The sequence below is a fragment of the Rhipicephalus microplus genome, chromosome 6, assembly GCF_043290135.1.
Source record: "Rhipicephalus microplus isolate Deutch F79 chromosome 6, USDA_Rmic, whole genome shotgun sequence".
Taxonomy (NCBI): domain Eukaryota; kingdom Metazoa; phylum Arthropoda; class Arachnida; order Ixodida; family Ixodidae; genus Rhipicephalus; species Rhipicephalus microplus.
Window position 1 is genome coordinate 77000394 of NC_134705.1, and position 21083 is coordinate 77021476.

The window sequence follows — 21083 nt, forward strand, 5'->3', positions numbered from 1 at the left end:
GACGCAGCGCCCGTACGGGCCCGCAGGGGGACGTCACGCAGCCATCGGAAAGGCGATTGGGAATCTACGGGTTGTCGGAGGAACCCTAAGTTCAAGGCTTTCAGCCACGCGAGAATGTATTCTCCTCTCTCGTTGTTCAAGATCGTACTAATTGGTAATTTTCGGCTTATTTGTCTTATACATAAGTGGTTCCCGCCATTTAGGGCTGTGGGAAAGGCAGTGCGTCTAGTGTTATTAATCTAATAGCCAAGGTGCACATAGTCCAGGCTTTCATGTGACAATGCGTGGTGTGACGCGAAAGAAACATTAAAAAAATAGCCACTGAGAAGCAAATCACGTGAAGATTTCTTCAAATAAAATGGTGTACTTGGACTTGCGTTCAGTAGTTTGTAGTTGTTATGCTGGTATAACTAAGAGATTACGTTTTCAGAACACTTACTTGAATTTGCGGTAGCCAGAACGATAATTAAAATGAAAGCCGAGAGCCCGTACTTGCCAGTCATTCCTGGAGTGAAAATGAAGAAAGGAATAGTTGCACGACGGTGTGTACAGTGGACGCGCTCACAAATACACATATCAAAAAGTTACTGGCCTACTTTTTTAGTATTTATCATTACTTAGAAAAAGCATTGTGAGCCAAATCTTGAAAGTCTCACAGAAAGAACGTTTCATAAAATGTGAAGGCGTTTATTTTTTGTCGGGGCTCGGCACCCTGAGAGCAATAAAAAACTTACAATCATAATAATTATTTATTTATTATCGTGGCGCGCGGGTAGCAGTGAATGTTAGCAATCAGTGCCTATTCAGAAGTTTTGGCTGGAATCTCGTAGGCTGGGTGCCTTATGACAAGGTACTAAACAAGATTTCTGTAAGAATGTGATTGCGCAACATTTTAACTCTTTCCGGCACTGTGGTCATCCCAGTTAACCACCATTTCCTCATTTTTGCCTCGCGAAACACCTGAGCTCCACGTGGAGTGTTTTAAATTGGGCATATTTTAAAGCTTCTTGCAATCTGACAAAGGTGACGCTCCTTCCTTTGTACTTCAGTGTGACATGTTACGTTTGGTTTATTCCGGCTGCTGCCGTGGTCAAGGCCCGGCAGACCCGAGATATTTTTATAGATGTAGAAGTGTGTGCTGTTCTTATTATGTTGATAGTGCTGGAGAGCCTCATGCATGTGTAGTTAATGCTAATTACAATAGAAATGAAGAGTTGCACGTTCAACGAAAGTGACCAGTCGACCCGGACGGCATGGTGGTCACATCAGGTGACCACTTATCACCTTTTGAACTAAAACTGGGAATTTTGTGTGTTGCGAGAAAATAATTGTCTGCGAAAGATTTCGCCATTTGCTCAATAAAACTCTGTTTCCCGCCAAAAGTGGAGTTCTGTGCTCGAAAAACTTTGGTGCTCTTCAACGTAACCGGTATAAACCGAAGAACGTTTCCTAAAATATGCATGTCTGCCCACCGATGCGTGTTCTTCTAAGCGAAATTGACGTTCCGCAGTTTACATAAAATGCCTGGTGAGCGAGACGATAACCACACTACTCCTCTATACACCAACAATGTTGACAAATACGCCGGTGCGGTTCGCCTTATGGCCGAATCAGCACAATGCTCGGCGTCATATTTTCGTCGTATACCGTGGGCAATACCCAAAGATTATCCCATACAATGACTGAAAACAATGATGTACTCTGTGTCGTGTGCAGAGTATGGTTGAGAGTGGTGTGTAAGGGTGTGAATAATATCTATATTAAGCTTCAGCAAGTATTTTTCCGAATTAATCTCCATTGCAATTAGCCAGCTTAAGAATACCTATACGCTCGACTACAGTATAACAAGTAAATGTTTTAGCCCCTTCATAGCGATCTCCGCATTCATTTGCTTTGGTTCCAACCAGCTTTTGAAAATTTACTTATTGTTGCCAAACACTGGGGCACATCGCCCGTCAAATATTAGGAGCGGCTGGGTGACCTTAGAGTGAGCATGCGTTCCATAGCGTTCGCCTAAAGAAGTGGTGCGAGCAAGTTTTGAAGCTATAAGAAGTTTGCGGTAGGTTTTATCTGTATGTACGCACACTCCACATGAATGGTCGGACGCAGCAAACGTTTGAATATACTTTTATTCACTTCCCAATTGTACGTAAATGCTATTTGTCGCTATCGAGACCCATTTCTAGCGTGTACAACACTGCCGTGGCTCATGGGACGGGCCATAAAAGTTGCAGTGACGTCACATCACAGCTGTACTGACGTGTGCCACTTTTGGACCTGCGCGACGTATCTACCAGCAAAGCAACGGTTGCTACATCACTTGCGTCAGCTGCAGACAACCATTGCAACTTTCGGCAAATTTATTTGCTGGTGCTTGCGTGGTACATGTGTGCAAGAGGAGTCGATACTCAGCACGACGTGCCTCACAACTACGTGTGATCACGTCATCATGCCACCTACGCTGCTATGTCACAGCCTGACTAGGCGTCGAGAAAGTAAAACGAAACGTTGCCCCCTTAAACAATGCGATATTAAAATATTCAGCGGGAATACATGAATATTGGCGCCTGAATCACACTACTTGGCGATATATGGACCCCACCTCCATGTTGCGGTGGGACGACAACTCTGTGCGGCGGAACTGGTAGATAGCTCTAGGAAAATTCGGGATAAGCAGGCCAGAGGGTTTGGCCGATTCATCCTGTGACACAGACTGCGGCGGCACGCGTGCATGTGCGTTTTTCGGTTAGTTTGGGGAACTTCGGCGCTCTGCCGTGATCGTGGACAGCTGGTTTCGCACGCTGAAACAAAGGGCATATTTTCCGAAGCTGCATTTTCAAGATGGTGCAAGGGAGCCCACAAAAGCGGAAGCGAGGTTCGAAGTATTGTTGTGTGCCACGACAGTGCCGACAGCAACAAGGCACATGATACACCTTTGAAACTATCAGTTCCCGGACAAGTCGTACGAGAGAGAAAGGACACAAGCATGAACCAACATATTTAAAAGAACAAAGTGAGCTCTGGCTCTGTCTCGCCTTACGTTTTGATTGTCTAAATTCTTAAAGACGTTCGGTTGGTCTTCCAGAATCAGTAGGTAACGCGGCGGGTCCATGAAACGGCTGTAAAAACGATTGTTCGCTCTATTCTTACATTGTTAAAGTCGATCGAGGTACGGTTGTTTGTTGGAACAACGTTGTGTATTTATTCCTCGTGTTTGAGAGACGTAACTCTCGTTGCTAGATGTTCACACTCGCGCACGTCATACCAGGGTCAGTGTTACATTTTTGGTTGCTTTCAAGTGTACTCAAAGCTCGCCGGCTGCAATTCACGCATTTGGAAGGCTGTATCATCAAGAGGAAATGAGAGTCTGTGAATGTTCAACGAACTGTGCACGGCATTGTTTCACTGTTTTGTTCTGTAGCAGAAAGGTCAAGAAAGAAGGATGCGGCGACATAGGTACCCCAAAACCAACTGATTTATTCCATGTTCCACCCGTGCCGCCTCGCGCCTACGTCCACTTCGTTGTTGTTGCTGCGTCGGCGGGCGTTCATGTGTAAGAGCCCTCCGCCGTATAGATGGAGTCGCCGTCAAGATATGTCAATGTGACAGTCCTGGTTGCGAAAGCAGAGGGGCGAAAGGGTGCTCAACTTTCATGAGAAGGTTGGGGCTGAGAGTGGTGCGCACTTCCGGTAGCGCACGGGAATGTTCCATTAGATGAAGTGAATTGAGGCTTTCATGTCCCAGGTTAGATAGTTTTTCTTAAGGCTGGTCGTGATGTGGCGTCGAAGATTTGTCGGTGTAAGCCGTTGGGTGGACACATGAATGCGCCATTTTTGTTTAAGTCTGTGTGCATGTGCAGAAGTGTGACACGACTTGTAATAAGATGGGTCGCGTCAATTGGAGCACAGGCAAGAGGCGTGACAGAGTGGAAAGAACGCTGCTGAAGTTGACCCGCATTGGCTAGAAAGCTCGCGTTGTTCTTGACCTGCGGGAGGAGCTTTGCGGCGGTGGTACAGCCCGGGACAGGGTGCTTGCCTATTCCGGAGAGCTTTGCATCTCCGTCGAGCTTTTGTGCAAACACGGGTGCATCAGGTGATGTAGAAGCTGGCTGACGGCACCTACGTTATGGCGAGCTTGCGGCAGCGCTAGCAGTTGTCTCCTCAGTCATTGTTCTTGTTAGTAGCTGACAGGCACTCTAGGCGTCTGACGATTGTGTCGACCGTGCGCTTGGCGGAGATTCGTAGCATCTGCGGCCTCATGTACGGCTACTGGCGTTGGCACATCGCATGATGCCGGTGCTGCTTCACTAAGCCGCGTGGGTATCGCAGGTGTGGTCCTTGACGTGCACAAAACGGTTTTGACAGCGTCGTCAAAAAAACTATGCCTTGAAATGGTTGCATGGTCACCTTAAAACAGGCTGATGCTGCAGCGCCAAAACTTGGCGGAACCTAGTTTGACTGATCTTGTTGGCGCTATGAGGGTATGATGACCGGAATTTTGAAGCTAATGTTTAGCATGGCAAGGAGTCGCATCGTCGCATCGCCAGTTCAGGTAGGGCTAGCACGAAACCTCTGAGTCAGTCATATGCCTCTAGTCCAGGAGGAGGCATGGCGCAACACACAGCAGGAGGAAGCACGGGTACCGTGACGGCGTGCCTCTTCGGCTGCAAGGCGATGTTTTGCAGGTAGACCCCAGTCTCCATCTTGAGGAGCCAGATGGCTGGGCTGCTTGGCCGAAGTTCGGGTGATTCCGGCGGTAGCACGATGCAGGGCACCGAGGTCGTCACCACTGATCTAGGTGCCATAATGGTAGGCGAGTCAGGGGTTGGTCAGCTGGGTTTGAGCGCGCAGTGAAAGCTTTTGTAATTCTATTCCATGGTCGGGAATCACCACTGTAGTGGAGAGGCGAAAGTAAGAAGGATCCTGCTACAATGGAGCACTACAAACAACTGCTTTATTCGATGGCCCGGGTGTGCCACCTCACACCTACCTCCACTTCGTTGTCGTCGCAGCGTCAGCACGCCAGCATGCGACAGTTCTATGTCTGTCGTTTTATTAGGACGGTATTTATTCGAACCGCTGAATTTAGCTGGCACTTATTACAAGAGGAGGGGAAGGAGAAAGGAAGAAAGACAGGGTAGGGAGGTTAGCCAGTTCTCACACCAGCTGGATATACCCTGTGCTGGGAGAGTGGGTAAGGGGAATAAAAGAGCACAAAATTGGGTGTTTGAAAAAAAACGAAACGATAGACGACACGGCTTACGGTTTGTCCCTGAGGCCACTTGCCCGCAAGAAACACGGCAGCGCTCTCACTGCATTGCGTTCCGCAACCGATGTTGACCAGTTTCTTGAGTCCCTTTCTTCTGACAATTGGAGATGGTCTAGTCTGTCTAGAACTTTCGAAAATTCTTTTCTTCGTGCACTGAAGTGAGGACACTCACATGGAATATGGGCAATTGTCTCCACGCAGCCACAGTTGTCGTTTGTCGGGCTGCTGGTCATTCCGATTTAAAACGAACAAGCATTCGTAAAGGCTACCCCGAGCCACAGGCGGCACAAGAGGGTCTTTCAGCTCTGGCTATTCCCGACGGAAAACGAAGCTCTAGGTCTATGATATATAATTGTCACCTTCGGGGATGTGTGGGTTTCTTTCACGCACGCCGCGTGTGTTGCGTGGTACGCTTCGTGCAGCGGTTCGAGTGCGCGTGTACATGCTCATTTACAACGAAGGCGGTGCAGCGAAGCGGGCTTTTCGAAGCAGTGAGTGCGTGAAACTGTTCAGACCAACGACGGTTCAGACTGCACGCCTCTTTTGCTGGTTGCGTAGTAGCAGAGACGGTCATGTCACACTTTTGCGCACGTGTCACTATGACGTGGCAATGCTTCGCCCAAAGGTACACCCGCACCACCACCCCGTCTCCACTTCGTGCCATTTCGATTGACTGCAGAAAAACGGCGAGCTTCTGTAAGCGGCTGAAAATCGCTCCAAGAGCAATCACTCTTGCCGCCTGGTTTTTCTTCCACTTCAATAGAAGAGTTTTGATGACTCGCTAGACCCTCGAAAGTCTTTGTCTCCCGTATGGAGGACTCTTCGAGGTATTCACTCGCATCCGCAACAGTGTCATCCCTTCGCTGCTCTGGCGCTACATCGATGGTGCTCACAGCTTGATCTTTCTAATGAATTTTGTGTAAAGATTGCCGGCGACATCTCTGTACCGATCAATCTATTGCCACAGGACGTTCCAGTTACCCGAGACCAGCAAATGGAGGTTGCATTCACTATGGGGGAACTTCGTGCAGCATTGAACACATGCAGACGCTCATCGTGCCCAGGTCCGGATCGAGTAACCTGATTCTGATTCTGATTCTGATTCTTTATTTCAGTATTCATTTACAACAAATGCTAGGACAGGAGCAAAAAAAAACCTACACTGTCCTACGTCACCTAGGCTCGAAGGCACAACGCTGTCTCCTGGACATTTTTAATAAGTCTTGGCATGATGGAATGGTGCCTGATGAGTGAAAGTGCAGTCGTCTTGTGCATTTGCGGAAGCCCGGAAAGTCTCTATTGGATTTGGCATCATACTGGCCTATAGCACTAGCAAGCTGCGTTGGCCAGTATGCTGCTTACTCGCATGCAATGGTACCTGGAACATTATAACATCTATTCTGATGTCATGGCTGGCTTTCGACGAGGTCGGTCTTCAACTGATAGTGTCATTGACTTAGTGACCTTTGTTAAGCAACAGAAAGCTAAGAATCGGCTGTCGGTAGCTCTGTTCTTAGATGTGAAAGGTGCCTATGACAACGTGACCCATGAGGTTGTCCTCACTGCTGTCCAAGCTGCTGAACTTGGAGGTCGTGTCTTTCAATGGGTAAGAAGGCGGCGTTTTGAGTCCGACTATGTTCAAGCTGGTTTTGGTGGCACTCACCTAAATGCTGCCACAGGCGACATATATATCTCTACGCTGATGATATCTGCATTTGGGCGCCCGGCGTGACTCGGTCTCAAGTGCGCGCAAGGATACAGAAGGCAGCAACAACATCGGATACCTGCGCCAGCAAGGTTTGACTATCGCCACAGAAAAACGCACAGCAGTGGTATTTACACGTAAACCGATGTCTTTCTACCCATTGGGCATCGATGGCAGATCAATCACATATAAGAGTAATCATAGATTCTTAGGTGTCATCGTAGATTGCGACTTAGCCTTGAGCCCACATGTCGCATACCTGAAGAAAAAGCTCATTGGCATTGAGAATGTATTCATGTTCGACGCCGGAAAATCACGGGGACAATCCATGCACTCCATGCTGCAGCTTTATACAGCCCTCTTTTCGGAATTTCCTGGTACAGCCTTCCTGTCCTGTACAAAACGTGCAAGACTAACATCCGTGCACTTGCAGAGCATACAAGCCCAAGCACTTCGGACATGTCTTGTCCTTCCAAGGTGCTCATCGACAGTGGCAACCATTGTTATCGAACAAGCACAGCCGGTCACAACGCATATCATTGTCGAGACGCTGAGAACACACATTCGGCATTTATCACGGCTTCCATCACATCATTTAGCGTGTTTGACAGCGCAGAGGCCCCATTCTTTGTTCTGCGGTATTGTGACAAAACATCAGGACATATTACCACCTGGCTTCAAACTTGCGATGCATCCAGCAGCTGCGTTATGGAGTCTCTGTCAAGATGACGTGCGCTTATCAGTTCCTGGCATCGTTAAGAAAGCACGCATGTCACCGCTAGTCCTGAAGCAATTGGCTTTGCGTCTGTTGGACGAAAGGTACTTCGACGGCATACATGTTTACACTAATGGCTCCACTAATTCCAACAGCTCTACAGGAGCAGTGGTTGTTCCATCTGATAATGTGTTGCTTCAATACAAATTTTCTCACACCACGACGTCGACAGCAGCGGAGCTCGCAGCGCTCCAAGGTGCAGTAAAGTACATTCTTCGGCAGCAACTTAACCAATGGGCCATCTTTTGCGACTTGAGGTCAGCCTTACAGACACTGCGGTTCATTATGCGGTACGGGTTACACGAACAATTAGTATATCAGATAAGGCACGACTAGCACGAGGTGCTCAAGGAAGGTCACGATATTGTATTTCAGTGGTTTCCGAGTCATTGCGAAATTGTTGGCAATGACCGCGCGGACGAAGCTGCTCGATCGGCTCAAGACCAAGGCCTGCGTACGCCCATACCACTCTTGAGACCGGACGCTGCAAGGCGACTACAGTCAATTTCTCGCCATATAACTCTCCTACAATCAAATACACCGGGTTTCTCCAACACGCACCTGTATTCAATTGACCCGAACTTGCAACTTCGTTTGCCACCCGGGCTCCCAGGATGCGCTGAAACATTACTGTGTCGCATAAAGTTGGGTGCGGTATTCACGAATGCGTATTTTCGTCTCCTTCAAATGGCGAGCACTTCGGCATGCAACATCTGCGCTTGCGAGGAAACGCTCGAGCACATACTATGCCATTGCCAAGCATACCAGTCTGCACGACGTATTATGGAAGCCAAGCTCTGTCAGCTGGATACACGGCCGCTTACAGAAGAGAAGATCCTGGGACCTTGGCCGACGGTTTCCCATACGCGCGAAGTCACGAAAGCCCTCTTGTACTTCTTAAGGACCACAAGACATCACGACTGTTTGTGAACAAACAGTGAGAGACCTTGCTGTGTAGTCTCGAGCTGACCATTCATCTTTCTCTTACTGACTCCTTTTCTATCTCTTTCCTTTCTATTATTCGCCCTTCCCCCACCCCAAGTGTAGGGTAGTGAACCGAGCCAAGCTTGGTTAACCTCCCTGCCTTTCCTCTCTATTTATATTTCTCTCACCTACATCTACCGCCTGAAGAGGAGGTTTTTTCGCTTTCCGCGTTGCCGCCTCACCGCTTTCGCCACCCCGCTTTCGGTATGAACGAGCCTTAGGTGTGCGATAATAGGGCCTATTTACGTATACTTTTTAACGTTACTGTGTTGCCAAGGGGCCGGATTGGGTTTACGGTATTTATTAGTGGAACACGCGTTTTTTCATTGTTTTAGCTCCCGAAGCACAAACGTTTGCGCACATACGTAGAGTACACCTTTACATTTGCATGGACCATAATTGGTGATAAGTGCATTTAAACTAAAAAAACTTAAGTGTGATTTGATAACTACTGCAGCCATGAGATGTGTTTTATGGTGTACATTATCCTCGTATGTGCAGAAGAGAGAATAATTACAAGGTCACCAGAATGATGGTGTCGACATCTTGTGAAACTTCGTGTGACCACAGTCATACACATGTTTGCTTACTCCTAAGGCTTTTCAAGTGGAAATGATTAAATTGAAAACTCATTCACAATAAAGCAACTGCACAGCTTCTACATAAACCGCATAATGCCGGATGTTGCTGCTATAACTGTTTTGTGGTTGCCTCCTTTATTTCAGCCCCGCTAAATGGCTCCACCTACACAGACTCTCGTAGGCTCACAGATTTGCAGCTTCGGTGTTCTAGGTCACTTTGGCATTGTAATCCGGCTGAAACAATGTGATTGCTACTGGTGCTCGCATTTCGACTTATTTTGACTGGATGGCTGGAGTATCGGCAATCTGGATATCGCGAGTCCCAACAAAGGTATTTGGGAGATGGAGCCGCAAACGTAAAGACTTTCCGGCGGGTAGTTTACGTTTCATATTGAATCGTGCGTGCGGATACTGGATATGGTATCCGATAACATGGTAACGTAAAAAAGTATTCGTATAAGCCGAAAACCCCTAACTGCGCGAGCTTGTTGTGCGCCCGATATCATGCCTAAAATTTAGCACCTCTCCCACTCAGCCGCGTTTGTGCAGCAGGTGTCATACACCTGTACAGTCGATATTCGCATGAAATGGGAGTGCAAGCACGACACTAGAACAAAAAAAACTACGAAGAAAAACGAGGTGAGCAGTCGAGCTTGCTTTGCTTCGCAGAAGTGGAAGCTAAGCTAGCTGCGTCACAGCGAAGTCATAATGGGTGATGCTGCTGTCGTACGGAGGACATCTGACTAACCTCAAGCTCTTTAGTGCCCAGACCATTTATTTGCTTTTGTTTCTTTTTTGCACGTTGCAAAAAGTACGCACCTAGTATTACCAGCATGTACATCTAAAGATTAATCGTGTTTTTCTTGCCGACAACGTAGAATATCGATCGAGGGCACGGCTTCATTTTGAAGTGCGTTAGACGATGAGGTATTTTTACCGAATTATATAACGAAGCTTACCTGGCCGTATCCCATCGTACACGTATGGCCATACAGCGAGCTTCGGAAATATATTTCGATATAAGTTGGGTTATTCTAGTCCATCGTCTGCTTCACATTGTAAACAGGATCATCGAACTTCCATGGTTTGATTACGTTTACTTTTCGCAATTCCTGCCCAGTTGGGTGATCTTTGCCAAGTGGTACATGGCATTGTGAGGCTCTGCGCATGCACGGAAGTGAGCGGTAGCATGGTGGAGAGATGGGAGGACGGGTGACCTATACTCTGAGTTTCCGTTTTGCTAACAGAGATGACGCTACCAGTCCAGAGTGGCAGCGCCCCTAAGCGTTGCTTTGGTAGCCTATAAGAAACGGTTGTAGCCAAGAGCATGGAAGCCACAAGGATATGTGCATCTCGGTTGTGGGGAACCACCCCTCGCCAATTCTTGAACCGGCATAGAGGGCGGTACTTGTACTATACGCTGAAAAATACAAATGGTAGGACACTAGAGGGTGTTACTTGTAGAAAAGAAGGATTGACGTCACACGTACGGAAGGAGAAAGAGACGATCGCACGACTACAATCGCGTACTTTTGGTGGCGCCGTAGGCCAGAGGGCGCTCTATATTACAAAAAAAAAGCGCCGTTTTGGCGCGCTCGCCCATTCAGAGGCTTGGCGACAGGAGATGTACAAGGCTGCTGAGCGGCGTGCGCCCAGGGCGTCGGCGGTCCGCGCTCGAAGAAGAGACCCCCGACATGCAGGCGCGCAAGGCAAAAGCGTGCCACGGAGCTGCATGGTGGTGCAGCCACGAGGACCCTTCAGTAGGGCAAAGGAAGGCCGAAGCGGCGCGGACGACAGGCGGACCCAGCTTCGCCGCACTCACCATCATTCACACCGTGGATATGCTGTCCTTTTTTATCTAATGCTTTCAGTAGCGTTGCAGTTGACGCTCAACAGAAAAATAAGAGAACCCTACACTGCATAGAGTCGAGCTGTAAATATTAAGTTTTGCTGAAACAATGAATCATTGAACACAGTGGTATGAATCTGAGTGCGAAGGGTGATTTTATACGATATCTACCACACACTTCCTTTAGCGTCTGACCTTGCGTACCTAAAAAAAAAAACGCCGGCGTAAGCGAATGTGAACGTGGCTGTAGTGAAGCAACCTTCCTGATGCCTTTGGCTTAAAAGCAAACTCGACAAACAGAAGATCACGCACACAACATATGAGTAGCAGTGATTCGCATCAATTTAGGGCGAGCATGACTTGGCGCGACTGGATGCCTGCCGCATATGTCATGAAACGGACAGCCAGTGCAAGTGTCGCTGATACGCGCGAACCACGAAGTGCGCTAAGCAAATATGCGCCAGAAAGAAAGTCGATAACGAGAAAATTATGAATTGCATCGATGATATGGACACTATCAGCAGAATTTCGCCGCCAGTGTCAGTCACCATATATATATATATATATATATATATATATATATATGACAAAGAAATAAAGAAAAATAATCAAGAAAAAGATTATTATGTTTGTACCAATCATATATTTCGTCATCCATTGACATCACATGACGACAAATTTGGTATACGTGGAGCTAGAAAAATGGCTGTGAGCGCATCATTCAAGGCCCAATATACTACAAAGTAGCGTTGAAGCGCGCGCACGCTGGGCACAGCGACGCTAAGTTATCAAAACGCAAGCACTCTATAGTCTGATGCGAGGCGCGACCAGCGTTCGTCGGAGCGGCCCAGCGGCATCTGGCGAGAAATGCGACATGCTGTATTTCGCACCGATGCGTCACCCAGACAACACTGCCTCTCCCTAATTTCGTGACGAGAGACGCCGGACGCGCTGAAACGCGCATGCGTCAAAGCAACCCGGCGCGGCACGCGCCTGCGAATATATGGCAGGAGCGGTACCTGGCATGGCAACGGCGGCGTGACGCGACGAAAGGAACGCCGGCGAGCACGTGCACCGCGTCACGTCCAAATGTAGTGGCGCCTTGACTGGGGCATGTAGTCATTTTCTCACTTGGCACACATCTCATAATTATCGTGTTTGCACAAGTCACATTCTTTCGTCATCCATTGCCGTCACGTAATACCAAATTTGACAAGTGGGAAGCTAGCGAAATGGCCACGAGTGCATCATCAGTGGGGCACGTAGTCATGTTACATTACATGCATGTAGTGATTATCATGTTTTGATGTCCCATTTACCTATGTTGTCCGTTCGCGTCACGTAATACCGAGTTTGGTACAAGTGAAGCTAGCGAAATGGCCGCGAGTGCATCATGAGCGTGGCATGTAGTCATGTTGCTACATGACACGCATCTGATGTGTATCATTTTTGCCCCTTTATTATACCTTCGTCATCCGTTCACATCACGTAATACAAAATTTGGTATAAGTGAAGCTAGCGGAACGGCCGCCAGCGCATAATGAGCCTCGCATGTAATGTTGTTACATGAAACACATCTTATGATTATTAAGTTTGCACCAGTATCATACCTTTGTCATCCATTCCCGTACTGTAATACCAAATTTGATATGTGTGACGCTAGCGAAATGGCCGCTAGCGCATCATGAGCGTGGCATGTAGTCATGTTGTTACATGACACGCATGTCATGATTTTTATGTTACGGTCTGTCGCTTGTGCTCGCCACGCAATAGTGCCATACGATACCAGTCTTGTAGCATGTCATATGAACGAAACCACCGTAAGAGCTACAGGACCATGTAAATCATAACATTCATAACATACATGACATGATTTTCATGTTATGACTTGTCAAATATGCTCTCCATAGAGTCATGTTACGGCATACCAAGTTTGGCATCGAAACCGTTATCGAAACGTCCAGGAGAGCTAAAAGTCGTAGGCTGCTAGATAGATAGATAGATAGATAGATAGATAGATAGATAGATAGATAGATAGATAGATACGGTTAAAGTCTCCGAAGTTCGCTAAGAAATGATTCGCATTTAAAAGGCGGTGGCGCGTGGAATTGAACGTCCGGCGTCTTTTTGTGATTGTCAGGAGTTAACCACTGAGCTGCGAAAGAGCACCTCTTTCAACGTTGAAACGGCAAGCTATTTATGTCCACCACTTGCCACTGGTGACGCCGATCTCGGGGGAAATATCGTGTTTTCTGCATTACCAGTGAGATGGCGCAATGAGCGCGCCTTCCCAGATTCTCATGACGCAGTGGCGCGTGCTCTGATCCCAAGCGCACTTTGCCCAGCAGAGAGGAGAGGGGGATGGACGTTCACGCGCGCGCGCGCTTATCTCGTGGTGGGGAGAATCGTACGTCTTCGGCTATCACCGAAACGATTCTGTTGCACTTACCGGGTGCGAAGTCTCCGCTTGTGAAAAGGACGCTCTTCTAAGACACAGCGAAGCAACAAGACATTCGCGTGAGCAGCATGGAACACCTTTCGATCTGGTTGCGAGTTTTTGCGAAAGTTTTAATTTTTCGCTAACGCATTCATTGCTTCGCCTTTGCGGTAAGGCTGTGATTTTTTATACAAAATGAAGTACTGGTAATGATTCACGCCCACAAACAATGTTATTATTAGGACACATGTTGTAGAAGGGAATTTCTGATTAATTTATTCTAAGTTGGGTTTTTTACAAGCAACTAAATATAAGCAAGCGGCTGTTTACATTTCTGTACAGTCAAAATTTTACTTTCGCAACCGGGAATCGAGCCCAGTGTCTGGGCTTCGTGAGACAAAGTTTTAGTGCTAAGCAGTTATGGGGAATAGTTTCATAAGAATATTTTTGTGTGAAACAACATGCTTAGGTTAAGTTTCTATTGCTTAATTTGATGGAGCGAACACTGGGGAATGTGCTGGAATAATCTTTATCCAGAAATCAATTAGAATTGACAGCTCGTCACTGACTGTTTCTGCTTAAGTTATCGCTATAGCATTGGTACTGTTTAATAGAGTAGCAAAACTATGTAGGTAATTATCTGTGGAAGGATTAACGTGAATTAAGGACTTGCGGTAGGCCAACACCATCGAGAAATAAATTACAGTTTTAGTCTAAAACCTTACAATTCGAGTATGACTTCTAGGGCTTTGAAAACTCTTAAGATATAGATGATGAAAAAAATTGGCAGATGCCGCGTACAGTGGAAATCAATGATATGCGAAGCGCGAATGAGAAATGTTGATATGTCACTTTAAAATCAGCACAATGTTACGAGTTGCAGGTAAATGATGCCGTACAATGCTTCCGTGTCATGACCATCATGTTTGAATGTGTCGTTTACCTTCATGATCTATTCACGTCACGTATTCCCAAATTTAGTATATGTTGAGCTAGCAAAATGGCCGCGAGCACGCTATGAGCGTGTTATGATGTCATGTTACTACATGACACGCGTGTCTGAATTATCATGTTTGTACCAGTGATATATTTTGTCATCCATTGAAATCACGTATTACCGATTTCGGTATATGTGGAGCTAGCAATACGGCCACGAGTGCATCATGAAGGGCCCAATATACTCCAAAGTAGCGTTGAGGCGCGCGCACACTGGGCACAGCGACGCTACGTTAGCAAAGCGCGAGCACTTATAGTCAGAAGCCAGGCGTGGCCAGCGTGAGTCGGCGCGGCCCGACGGCAACCAGAGCAAAACGCTACATGCTGTTTTTCGAGCCAATGCGTTACCCAGACAAGACTACGTCTCCCTCTTTTCGTGACGGAGGGACGCCGGACACCCTGAAACGCGCATGCGTCAAAGCAACGCAGTTCAGCACGCGTCTGCGATTATATGGCAGGACCGGTGCCTGGCGTGGCAACGCCGGCGTTATGCGACGGAAGGAATGCCGGCGAACACGCGCACAATGTCACGTCGAATCGTATTGGCGTCTTTACTGTAGCATGTAGTCATGTTCTCACATGAGACGCATCTCATGATTATCATGTTTGTACCAGTCAAATACCTTCCTCATCTATTGGAATCGCGTATTATCAAGTTTAGTACATGTGAAGCTAGTGAACTGGCCGCCAGCGCATCATGAGCGCGGTATATAGTCATGTTATTACGTGGCACGGATTTTATGACTGTCATGTTTACACCAGTCACATTTCTTTGTCACCAATTTACGTACCGTAATACTAAATTTGGTATATGTGACGCTAGCGAAATGGGTGCGAGCGCATCATGAGCGTTAAACGCAGTCATGTTGTTACAAGACACGCATGTCATGATTTTTGTCATAGGGTCTGTCGCTTGTGTTCGTCATGCAATCATGACATATCATACCAGTTTTCCAACATGCCGTGTGAACGAAACCACCACAAGAGCTTCGGGGCCACGAACTGTAAATCATGACTTTCATGACATACATGTCATGATTTTCATGTTACGACTAGTCAAGTATGTTCTTCAGTCAAGTTGTGACATACGAAATTTGGTATTGATACTAATATCGAAACGGCCAGGAGAGCTAAAAGTCGTAGGTGGTCATATAGATAGATAGATAGATAGATAGATAGATAGATAGATAAATAGATAGATGCGCTCAAAGTCGCCGAAGTTTGCTAAGAAATGCTCCACATTTATTAGATAAAAAATAATAAATTGAAATTAAAATAAAAAGTGCCAAAATATGCTCGTTGTGCCAATAGTGATAACTAAATAACTTTTGGTGCGGCTCCAACATCACTTGGCAGCTATGTAGTGAGGACAACGCCCCGTGCCTCTAATCTCCACGACCATTTTATCTTGAAGTCTGAGCGCGTTATCATAAAACGAGTGAAAAATTTTGTATTTAACGAGTTTGTTTGGCACGCAGTTGGCAACGTTACAAAAAGTTACCGTTTCTTAATAATTATTCTGCTTGAGTGCACACTTACACCTATAAAGAAAGAGCATGCAAACTTTTATATGGACATATTGGTTATAAGCAGAGCTATCATTGTTTGCGTAACACCTGGATGCAAAAAATCACGTTTTAAGAAAAAATAGCATTATAGGCTTCAAGCAAATATTGATGTCACAAAGAAAGATTTGATACGCCCTAAATACGCCAGGCTTTTAGCTTGTGACCTGTTTTCAAATGATACAAGGTTTTATTAAGCGAGACAAAACAAATATTTTTTCTGAGCTTTTTATGTGTCTAGTAGGCTTTCATCTTCCTGTGGCACAGGGGGTCCAACTCTGCTTATTCAATCGCCAACTTGCGTTTGTGCTTTTTTTTCGTCGCATACTTTGCCATGTTTCATGAAGTGTCATTACGTTTCCTTTAATAGGTCGAAACCTAATTCAAGAACGCGAAATTGCATAAAAAAGAGCAATGAATACTAAAGAAAAACGCGCATGTTCCAACAACATAGTGTTAATTTGAAAAGAAATTGAGAACGTGATGTCGCGCAAGCTCTTAAAAGTACTTAGATTACTCAGCATTACGTAATACGTATGTGAAAAATATTTATGACAAGATGGTACGTGTTGTGGAGATGGAAACATTCAGTTTCTGTTTCGGATGCATCTATCTGGGGTTGAAAATTGGTGATAATTTTTGTGTGACTCAAGATAGCTACATAGTTTTTGTCTAGGTAATATTGAATTGGCTGGGAATTCGGAAATGTGAAATCACCAAAAAAACATTTTTTTCCGAAAAAATGCGTTTAGAAGGTGGTCACCCACGTTTAATAGCGCCTGACAGACGTGAGAAGACATGCTTACTTAACACTTCACCCTTCCTTTCCCCACTTCTCTTGCAAACACAAGTGTAGTAAAAATAGGCTGTAATAGCAGACAAATAACATACCCCCGCAAATCAGTCTCAGCAGTCTTACTAGAGGAACGAAAAACAGCGACAGGTGCTCTCCTAAGCGTACCCGCCTATTTGTACAGTAAATTAAGGGTTGCCTCTTATATAGTCGAAGTGGCTCTTGAGCAAACAACTAGCAGGGATGACCAAAAAGATCAATTGTACTTGTTACAATTGATAGCTGCTCATAAAATAAGTTTTTGAAATGTTAAATGACAAGAAAAAACCACGAGGTAAATGAATAAAAGATTCATTTGTCACCGTTGCAATACATAGTGATACTTTTGCACAAGTTCATTAGCAATATATTCAATTACAACAATGAATAATCCGGGTGCTCCAAGGTGGCTTTTACTGAAGAGCAGAGTTATTATGCGATTGTGAACACTTTTCGACCGAGTGGGCAGATATAGTGGTGATTGCCGTGACAATCACAAATCGATTGGCCAAAATCATCATCACCAATTCAAAGACTGCAGTCATAGCTTATGACACTGGTACAGCGTTCAAAGAAGCCGGCTATATTCTTCGAGTAGGCAAGAAGAACGTTTCCAATGAAATGAATAAGTCAATACGAGTACCACAGTGTAGCCATAGAATGTAGAAAGAAAGAAGAAGCATGCAATCAACGCACACTGAACGAGACATCGAGCGCAGCCTGCACCCTGTAGTGCATAGCCTGGCTGCGCGCGATCGTGTCCAGAATGTCATAAGACGTCCGAAGAAGGTTTTCACACCCGAGAAGGAAGCCGTGAATCTCGAAGGAAGATGTAAATATCAACGAAGAGTGTGAATGACAATGCAGCCGTGCTTTGATATGCTATGCTTTGCACGACTTACTGCGAGCATTATTGTATTGCTTGAATTTTTTTCAAATAACCGTTCCTCGAGCTTCTCTCACCTACTTCCTGCAGCGCCACGACGTTCGGTGCATTCGGGCCCTGCAGCTTTAGGGCTGACAAAGCCTAAATTCTTAGCCTCTCCCAAAATGGGCGGTCGGTACCTTGTAGCAGCCATAAAATAACCAATCAATATTCAATTGATGCATCAATACGCCTTGAATAAATTATGTAGAACTGTTCCATAGCTTACCTTCACTACTACCACAAATGAAGGATACACATTTTTTTGTGCACATGGGCATTCTTGTAATTATTGTAGTTATTGAGCCGTGGAATAGTGATCATTAGAGGCCGGATTTTTAGCCACTAAATAAGTGTGTTTTAGGCGCCAAAGACAGGCAGGTAAAACATCGTTTTAAGTCTTCAAAATCATAATTATAGGCACAATAAACTTCATCAAAAGTTGCAATAATTAAAACCAAGGGCGTCGGTGATTTGTATCTACGACAAGAAGCAAAAAAAGGTATTGGTTAAGGTAGCACAAATGCGCCAAGTGTTGAACATAGACATGCATATCCCACGAGATTCGCAGATTATGGATTTTTGTTTTATCGTCCAGCATTGTGAGTCTTGTACACTGTCGAATCACTTCTCTGCTGGGTCTCTTTTGTTTCGTCGTGGCTGGGAAGTGCAGCGCAGACAAAAATAACCAGACCACTGATACCCAAGAAGAGAGGGACGCCAGGTTTAATCGCTTAATTTCTCCGCTGTCGGTAAACACTTTAGAGAGCCCCTCACAAGGTTTGGACACTTGGAGCTGACAAGCATAATGGATGCACTTGGCACACAGGATCATGAATGTTAAGATTTGGAATGCTACGTGCCGCGGAAAAACGCAAAACTTCTACTGACTGCCACTTGCCCTTCTAGCGGGCGTGCGCCACAAGATGGAGGGAGTGACGTACAGCGAGGATTTCTCCTGCTTTTACGTCGCTCCTTCACGTTTACATTGGTGCTCTGACATCACTCACTGTACTCTCTTCTTCAGATCTTGGTTAAATGCTGGCTTTATCTAAAAAAGAGACGAAAAATGTCCCGTCTCCTGAATATATCTTGCATTTTTAACAGTACCTCATTATGAGCGTTGGACGTGAATTATTGAGAGCGTTGAACGTGAATTTGCATGTTCTCTTGTGAAGCATGAATGAGGAGTACTTCGGTTTAAGTTATTTGCTTCATATCATTGTGAAAGTTGTGCAAAGACAAAGGGAAAAGAAAGACAGCGTTCTTTCTCTCTATGTCTTTCTTTTCTCTGAATCCTTACGTTATTCAAAATGAGTATCATGAATGAAACCTGAGAAAAATGTTAGAGCGCGCAAACGTAATGTCAGCTTTCTATTATTTTTTATTTTGTTTTCAATGGCCGTGAGATGCTGTACACTAATCAGTCCTCGTTTCTCGTCCACCCCTGTGGACCAGTGGCTATAAGGTGCTCCGCTGATGACCCGAATGTTGCGAGTTCTATTCCGACGGCGGCGGTCTCATCTAGATGGAGGGGAAAAGCTAGATGCGCACATTCTGCGCGATGTCAGTGCGCTTTAAAGAACATCAGAGGGTTGAAATTTCTGGAGACCTCCACCACAGTATCCCTCATAATCATATCATGTTTTTTGTTCACGTAAAACCACACATACTACCACTACTACTTCTAGCATTATATACTACTACTGCTACTACCCCATTTCTCTTGCGTTCACCTTCTCGTCATTCCCGCATCGTGACTTCGCCAACCGTGAGAGCACTTTGCTTGTGTTTGGTGCGTCATCTCGGACTGTCGTTTCAGCGGAGCAGCGTCGTGTATCATGGTTACAATACATGATTAATCCTAGCCTCTCCGAAAGTACTACTGACTGATTTAGCGCACAGAAATGAGTGATACACAACACAGCACGCCGAAGCGACCCAACATCGATGGCGTGCGTGCACAAGTAGGCTGGGGCATGTCATGTGCGCGTGACCTTGCTTCCACATGATGTTGTTGGTGCGCTTGCATATTGTGGTCCTCCAGCCCCGATACTGAGCTTGACTCTTCGTGTCGTGGTGTGGCTAGTAGTGAATAAATTTGAAAAAAATTACCTTGGTAGAACGCTTTTATTGGGTACGCAAGAAGTTCTGCTGTCAAACTACAACTTCTTAAGTCACCTAGCGAGGGTTTATTAAAGAATTAACTTGCAAACAAAACAATCCCTGCGTGCACATCCCATTTTTTCTCGAAGGCACCACTACAATGTAAAAAAAAAACACGCGTTCAACGATACAGCACACTTCTTCGCTCTATAGACCATTTCATTCAGTCGTGAAACTAACAAAGAACGAAATAATATAAAACTTAGATCCGATACCACATTCTAAAATTTTCAAACAATTACCATTGTTGAAAGAGTACTGTTTAGGTACAATCTGTTTCTAATACGAGTTTTACCGTGAAATGTTTGACATAAGAGCTTTAACAACAGAATAATTCGACGCGATGATAGCCCTTGCCATGGTAGTTTTTTTTCATATTTTGGTACAGCTGTCATTTTTGAGTAATGCCTTAGGACAAACTTTGCAGCCCTGTTCTGTATTTTATCATGTTTGTCGCTTAAAGATATGTGCCTAGAAATCTGATTCGGCACAAGTGTATTCAGTCACAGGATGAATGTATGCGACGTACACCATTGATTGTCAACATGCCAGCGCCTGCCTCAGGCTCCGCTGTATAAAGTATAAAGACTTGGCGGCTTTCGCTACCACTGATTCAACATGAGAATTCCAGGACTGGCTCTTCATGGTTTTTTATTCGTTCAACACCTACCCGCGGCTGCACAGAAAAACCTGCTGTTCATCAGTTTCTTCAGGACACTGGGCATCTGTTAGTAGAAGACGGCCTTGGCCATAGACGCCCCCCTCATTTCCCATCTTTAGTTTTCTCTCCTCATGCTCCTGCAGACGCAGCTTCTACTTAGGGCAGCTGAAATAGCGTCTTTTACACTCCTGGCGCTCTTCATACAATCGCTGGCGTATGGTGGCCAGAGAGTGCCAATTCAATTCTGTTTAATTCAATTCAGCTTTCTTTCAGGTATACCCTGAGGAGACAGGGGCTAAAGACTTTGATCGCCTGACGGTGGGCTCTGCCCCCCCGAGT

At 45.7% G+C, this 21083-nt stretch overlaps 1 protein-coding gene across 1 annotated transcript in view; it reads left to right on the forward strand.

Annotated features, from left to right (window-relative positions):
• The first annotated feature begins 5718 nt into the window (after positions 1–5718).
• Positions 5719–21083, forward strand: part of LOC142765320 (uncharacterized) — a 310330-nt gene continuing 294965 nt past the window's right edge. The window contains exon 1 of the mRNA XM_075866086.1: positions 5719–5722. The gene's annotated coding sequence lies outside the window, so the exon portion shown is untranslated. The remainder of the gene's footprint in view (positions 5723–21083) is intronic.